This window comes from Gossypium raimondii, chromosome 5 (assembly GCF_025698545.1).
Source record: "Gossypium raimondii isolate GPD5lz chromosome 5, ASM2569854v1, whole genome shotgun sequence".
Classification (NCBI taxonomy): Eukaryota; Viridiplantae; Streptophyta; class Magnoliopsida; order Malvales; family Malvaceae; genus Gossypium; species Gossypium raimondii.
This window is the reverse complement of record NC_068569.1, coordinates 32,710,200-32,718,568: the sequence shown is the minus strand read 5'-3', so window position 1 is coordinate 32,718,568 and position 8,369 is coordinate 32,710,200. Positions and strand designations below refer to the sequence as shown.

Genomic DNA, 8,369 nt, shown 5'->3' with positions numbered 1-8,369 from the left:
TTTCATTCCCACTTTAAACTAATTTAACTCTCTAATTTCACCATAAATTCCTAATTGAAATTCTCTCAATTTAGTCCGTTCTATTCAAAACTTATGTTTTATTTTACAAATCAACCATTTACTAACTTCTAGCTTGAAATTCAATCAATTTAACCCCTAATTCTTCCATTTATTCAACATAATCAATGTCTAGAAATATAATAACTTCCAAAATTTCAACATAAACCATGAAATATTTTGTTCTAGAACTCGAAAAACTCAAAAATTACAAGAAAAAAGATTAAATTGACTTACCAAATTAACTTTGAACCTTGAAACCCCAATTTTTCCTTTTTCTTTCTTTCTTTCTCCCCTGTTTCTTCTCTGTTTTCGTTTCCATTTCCATTCTGTTTCCTTTCTTTTATTATATAATATAATATAATATAATATATATAATATATAACTTAACTTTTAAGTAATATTATTATAATATTATAATATATTTTAAATTTAGATTTTAAAATAAAAATATCCGCCTCAACTTTAGAAAAGGCATAATTGCCTATTTGGTCCTTTTAACTTTTCTTTAATCTATAATTAAACTTTTATCTCTATTACAATTTAATCCTTTTCAAAATTAACCTTAATTTAGACAAATTCACATAATTAAAACCTAATTAACTACACAACTAACTTCGTAAATATTTATGATAAATATTTACGAGTCCAATTTCTGAAATGGAGTCTCGAGAATATTTCTTTTCAATTTTATCCATTTTAATCAATTAACCATCGAAATATTAAAATTTCGAACGAAACTTTAATACTACCTAATGACACTCCGTAAATGTTTATAAAAATATTTACGGCTTAGTTTATAATATCGAGGTCTCGATACCTCGTTTCGACCCAATTTACCTAATAATTTCTTTTAAATTTCAAAATTCACTAATTCAAAAATATTTCTAAAATCACGCTTAACTTATAATTATTAATTAATAAAATTTCTAACTTTTTCATCGAATTTAATGATCTCAAATCACCGTTTCGACACTACTGAAAATTGGGTTGTTACATGCGGGGATGATTGATATATACAAACTACATTTAAAGATTATTTATTTATATTTTAAGAATTTTTGTAATATTGATTTTCAATTTTTTATATGTGATCATAAATATTTATATAATAGTTGAAAAGTACTTGGTCGTTGAATTAATAAAGTATAAGTTCTTTATTTGGTAATTAAAAAAACAACTCTTGAATTAATTGTTTATCATACTATGACATGTAGAAAAATATTATCTTATTGATTTTGGATATCCTCAAATGAAAGGTTATCTTCGACCATATAGAGGACAACGATATCGTTTACCTAACTTTCGCAGAGGTAGACCTATATCTGGTAAAGAAGAGATATTCAATCATTCATATTCATCATTATGTAGTGTGATTGAACAAATTTTTGGTGTTTTGAAAAAAAATAGATCATTTTAAGGGATATGTCAAGTTATAGATTTGAAAAGCAAACGATGATCGTTGTTGTTACAATGGTGATACACAAGTTTATCCGAAACATGTTGATTGAAATGATGTAGATTTTATAGAATACGAAAATATTAACAAGACATATGAGAATATTGTTGATCCAAAAGATGTGCATGATGGAGAAAGTGATGATAATGATGATGGTGAATCAAACAATTCAAGTGGTTATGAAATGGATCTAACAAGAGATGTCATAGCTTGTAGTTTAATGAAATTACTTTAAATTGCAAATGCTAATGTAAAATTTTTAATATTTATATTGGGTATACAATTATTATCCCTTTTTGAAACTTAATTCAAATATATAGAATGTTTGAATTTGTAAGGTTTATTTTTCTATGTTATGTTAATATCTAATATGGTTTATATATCCAAATTACATTTTGTAAAAAATAATACAAGTTATTTTAAATATATTTAAATTTTTAATTCATGTATTAAACTATTAATAATAAGTTATAATAAATTTTTATATTTTATTATAATCTAGTTTGATGTATTTCATATATAATAATATTAACGAAATTTAATATCATTTAAATACATATTTTCTTCTTTAACATTATTATGTCTAAAATAGACATTTTATTTTTTTAAAAGTATTTTTTTCATAGCAATGCTAAGGCTGTGTTTAGTAGTGCTTTTTAGAAGCACTTTTGAAGCAAAAAGAATGCTAAACAAGCAACTTTTGAAGGAAATTGTTGGCTTTTCAGAAGTACTTTTTTCCAAATAGAGAAGTTAAATTTTCTAGATTTTCTCTCCCAAAAGCACTTTTAACAGCTGAATTACATTTTCACCCCTCCAACACAAGGTATTTTCCCTTCTCTAGTTAATTGCTTAAAAAATATTTAAATTTTGTTCATATATTAAAATATTACCAACAAATTATAATAAATTATTTTTTATATTATTATTTAAATATCATAATATTAACTACTTTGGACATTACTTAAATGCTTATTTGTTACTTTATAACACCATGTCTAAAATGGACATTTTATTTCTCAAAAGTACTTTTTGACAACAATACTAAACACTTAACACCCTGTTTGGTTCAATTTAATGGCATAGCCATTACAACTCTATTCCGCGGGCACACCATAAATAGTTGTTTGGTTTAGTGGAATGCCCCATTATGGGCTTATGCATGGAAATGGTGTCATTTCTATCTTGCCTCTTCCCCACTGATTACTGATTTGGTGCTTGCCTTGTTTCCATTTCACCCTTTCTCACCTCAAAAACGCTCTCACTTAGCCAGACAGCCACTCCTTTGCTTCATTCAACTCCAGCCATACCACTCCTCCCCTTCATCGCAATGTCCTTCAAGTAAACATTTTCTCTCTTCGTTCCTTTCATTTTCCTCTCTATCATTTTTTTGCCCTCTTTCTTTGCTTTTTGCTCTTTTTCTGCTTTCTTTTTCTTTCTCTCAATAGAGTTGTCATAGCCAAGATTTTCATTTTCTTTTTCTCTGTCAATTTTTTGGGTTTGTTTAGATTTGATTTTGAGCCAAGGTTTTTTAGGATTTTCAATCCATTGATCTTTGATTTCTATTTAGGGGGTTAATTGGGTCTTATTTTAGCTTGGAGAAGGGAGTTCGTATTTAGGTTCTGGTAAGGGGAAAAGCCATGAGGGTATGATAAAGTTTGGTTTCAATCTAATAAAAGGGAAAGCTAATCATTCTATGGAGGACTATCATGTGGTTAAGTTCATGCAGATTCAACAGCACGAGTTAGTTTTTTTGCTATCTACGATGGTCATTTGGGAGATATTATAACATCCTACCTACAAAAGCATGTGTTTTCCGATATACTGAAGGAGGTGGGATGTACCATATCGTTTTTAAATGGTTTGCTTTTATTATTTTTAAGAGATCATATGCTTACATTTTCTCACTTATTATAGGAAGAGTTTTGGGTTAACCCCTTTAGCGCCATCTCTAAGGCTTTTGAGAAAACAGATAAAACAATTTTTTCACAAAGCTCATACTTGGCTCATGGTGGATCCACATCTCTAACTGCAATATTGATAAATGGAATAAAACTATGGGTGGCAAATGTATGAGATTCACGTGTTGTTCTTTTTAGAGGGGGTCAAGCAATACAAATGACGACATATCATGAACCCAACACTGAACGAGGCAACATTGAGAATAGAGGTGGATTCGTCTCAAATATGTTCTTTGAGCTCGTTCACATCTACTCATATGTTTTAATAACTCAATGAATGTTTTTAGTCATATATGCTGAGTGTTTTTAAGTGGTCTTGCTGTAACACCCCTAACCTGTACCGTCGTCAGAATAGGTTAAGAGGCACTACCGGACCCGTAACTCAAATCAGAACAAACATTTATCAATTAACAACTCAATTCAGTATTTTTCATTCATTTAATATCACAACATGCTTAAATTGAGCATATAAAGCTTTGAACAAACATTCAGGACTAAATCGGTAACATATAAAAGTTTTAAGAAAATTCAAGAAAATTTTCGTACTAGGGTCACACGTCCGTATGCTTCACACGGCCACCAGACACGCCCGTGTCACAAGTCATGTGGAAACAGGACATACATACTAACTTAGGTCACATGGCCAACCATACGCCCGTGTGCCAGCCCGTGTGCCACATATGGCCAGTAGACACATCCATGTGTCTAGGCTGTGTAACTCACTGACTTAATTAGTTAAGCTACAGCGGACACACGGTCGAGTCATACGCCTATGTGCTCAACTGTGTGGGGTGAAATTTAGGCTTGTTTTAAGCCATTTTCCTCACCCAAAACACATGCATCTATAATCAACCCAATGGTACCAAAACCACATTCAAATAAGCAACCAATTAATCATTTTTCAATACACATATTACACCATTTCATATACATCCATTTCACCTCTCAAATCCATGCCATTCTTACATTAAAAATCATCTCAAATCAATACCATTTGTGTCATCAAATGCATACCAAACCAACAAGACTTATAAGCCAAAATATGCATATAATCTATTCAATAATTCAACCCCATAAACATCCACATACCAATTATCATTTAAGCAATTTCGATTCACATATCCATCACATATTCAAACCATTTGCATAATCAATTCCATCAATCAAAATGCCAAACATACCATATTTAGCACACATATACATAACCAAATATTTAGTCAAGTTAAGCTAAATCACATGGCTTAAACACATCAATACATATAAGCTTCAATAGCTAAAATAACTTATACATCTGATATAATCAACTAGCCTATACATGCCATATTACCAATTTCAAAGAGATCAAAATACCAAATCAACTCCTGGATAGTGTGATGAAATCTTCGATGGCTTTGAATCCGAGCGAGCTTTCAAATCACTGAAAAAAATACGAAAAATAAAGAGTAAGCTAATAAGCTTAGTAAACAGTATGATTATCGGAACTATAAATAATTTAACAACTTATTCACAACTTAAAGCAACATAAATACATATAATTCAGCTCCTTCCAATTTAATTCTTATTGCATTAACAACTAGGTACTTCAAATATGAATTCATCAACTTTCACTTATGTATCATATGAATTTATCAAATATCACTTACTTGTCGAGCATATCACGTATACCTGTACTGACTCATATCGTCATTTCTATTCGCGTACCATGATCTCTTCCATTGAACAATTGGAATTAACGTCAAATACTTGGTATTTTGCACACTAAGTGCCATATACGTAGTAAAACCATCAATATAACATGTAATATCATTTCCATACAATCCAACCAATTTTTCCAATTACCTAAGCATATAAAACCATTAATAAGTTAGTACCGTAATGTCCATATTTCATCGAATCATCACAAGTGAGTTCACCATTAATCATAAATACTATGTAAATCACATAACATTTATATCAATTCATTTCTATTCGTATAACCTGTAATTCATTAGTAATAATAGAAATTTATCCTTATCAACAGTAACTTATACATATCAACAGTAATCCAACCATATAATTACATAGCTTATTCATATGATCAGTAACAGTAATTATACCCGTTGAACCTATTAGAACATCGAGGGATACACGGGTGATACACTATAAGTGTATTTATCAGAAATCCGTCAATTCATTATCATTTCTGTTATTTCAACCATGATTAGTAAGCTCATTCCGAGCTGATGAATGGCAAGCTCTATCGAGTTGAAACGGTAAGCTCATAAGAGCTGATATATCGGTAAGCTCATACGAGCTGTGTTGAGTCCGCAAAAAATGCAAGAGCTCGACAATACGGTAACCCTAGTGACATGTCACTTGTATCCTACGATTTTCTCTAAGTTTAAAAGGGGCTCGGTATTACTTAATAATTTCCTCAATCAAGCATTTGAATTTCGTATCATACATTTTAAACAATTATAATTCTATTTCAAATCAAATACAAGTAAATTAACATAATTAAAGTTCGATCCTATTGATACAAACTTACCTGGCTAAATAGTAGAAATTCCAACGTTTAGGGGCATTTTGGTAATTTCTATTTTCCTCGATTTCCTCCTGCTCTTGATCTAAATAATCAAATTTAGCTATTTCAATCCATATTCTAGTCAATTCAATCCAATTTCACATTTTAGTAAAATCACTATTTTACCCCTGATACTTTGACATTTTTACAATTTAGTCCCTAGCTCAAAAAATACAAAATTCATGAAACCTCAACCCAAGCTAGCCGAATTCTAATAGGGTCCCTAGCAGCCCAAAATTTTCATTTATTTCACATTTCTACCACAACATTTTTATATTTCACAATTTAGTCCAAAATTGACATTTTTATCAAAAATTCCTTAGCAAAACTTGTTAATATAATAAAAACCATTCATAATTTATCATAAAACATCAAAATAATTATATATTCAACAATGGAAACATTCAAATACTTTAACAGTTTTGAAATCGGAGATACGGGCTAGCTAGATTAAGCTACAACGAGATTAGAAACGTAGAAATCATTAAAAACTAAGTCAAAACAGTACTTTAATGGACAAATGAAGTTTGACCGAATAAGAACACAACCATGGCTGATTTTTCCTTTCTTCAATTTGTTTTTTGGAAGATGATAACCCAAAATTATTGTTTTATTTTAATTAATTAACCTTTATTATAAAATACCAAAATTAACCTTTAATTAAACAACCAAAAATCATGTTAAAGGTGTCCATAAATGTCCATTATGACAACTAATGGTCTAATTACCAAATTAGGACTCCCACAATTTAATTTAATAGCCATTTGATACTTTTAACTAATAGAACACAAGTTTTACGCGATTTAGTCCTTTTTACCGAATTAACCATTCAAACGGTAAAATTTCTTTACGAAATTTTCACAAGATTATTCTATCATACTGTAAACCTTAATAAAATAATAAAATAAATATTTTAACTTCGGATTGTGGTTCTGAAATCACTGTTCTGATTTGACCCAAAAACGGGCTGTTACACTTGCAGCTTCTACTACTTAATGCTTGTATTTAGCTCTTAGCCTCTTTACAATCATAGGGAGAGATCATCTCTGTCAGCTTTTCTAACCTTGTAGTAAACCATAAATTGTTTTGTCTATCCTTTTTCACATATCAATCACTGGTGAAGTTTTTCACTCTATTTTATGTTTCTTTTCCTTACTGTATAATAACTTAATGGTGTCTTAAGGCATATCTTTGTGTTGGTTATGAAGTACAAATACATCAGGCATGTTAAAGCCACTAAAAATTTGAAATGTCTTGTTCCATTATATTCATAATCTTGGTCTTGCCGACCAGAAAGGAAACTGCCATTTGCCATTATGTTGTATATGTTTTATCATTTTGATTCTTATTTGTTGGCCCTACATGGTGAAGATACTAAGAAAGAAATCGATGCTTGAAAACTTCAAGTTTCTACTGTTAAGTGGTATTAAGGTCTTTGTTCTAATTTGGTTGATTTATATGCATCATATTCCTTGCGTAATGTACGACCCTGCATTTATAATTTGCTAATATGATGAGATTGTTAAATTTACTATTTGTGCATACTATCAGGAGATGTTCCTAGAGTCAATAGACAACTAGTAGTTTCGTGTGCTTTTGATGACAAGAGCCTTAAATCGCATCTACAATCAGATCCCGACATTCAATGGACCAACATCGATAGTAATAAAAATATTTTAATTCTTGTAAGTGATGGTCTTTGGAAGGTAAAACACTTTACCTTGATGTCTCCTTATTGAGCTGAAAATATTTTTATAGGACTTATTTCTCCTTTTGCATATGTTTAATCCAGGTGATGAGTAATCAAGAGGCCGTTGATATTGCAAAAAAGTTTAAATACCCACAGAAGGGTTTGAAACAACTAATTGCGGAAGGGGTTAAAAGAGACAGTAAAGATGACATCTTGTGTTGTTGTTAAATTTAGAGGATAGAACTATTTGGATGAGATTTGTAGTATATACCTGAAATAAGAGTTTGTTTACATATGGTCAACTTGTGAATCAAACCAACATAAAAATACATACCAAGCACTATGGGGATTAAGAGTTGCACTTCACAAAAAGAAAAAAATATAGGATTATCACCCCATGTAAATTCGTGTTTATCGATTAGGTTCAGTTGTTTGATATTGTTTGATTTCTTTATAAAGGTGATTAGGAATTGAATGTATATTGTTATATTGTGTATAGATGAAGTTGGCTTTGATCGTGACTAGAGGAATTTCCATACTTTGGTTCAATGTAGTTACCAATTGCATACAAATTATTTTGTGTTACAAAAGAACTTCAAATATATTACAAACATGGAAAACTATAGAAAGAAAATAAATTTT

At 30.1% G+C, this 8,369-nt stretch overlaps 1 pseudogene; it reads left to right on the top strand.

Moving 5' to 3' along the window:
* Positions 1–1,309: 1,309 nt before the first annotated feature.
* On the top strand, positions 1,310–7,968 carry LOC105771379 (probable protein phosphatase 2C 9; annotated as a pseudogene).
* The last annotated feature ends 401 nt before the right edge of the window (positions 7,969–8,369 follow it).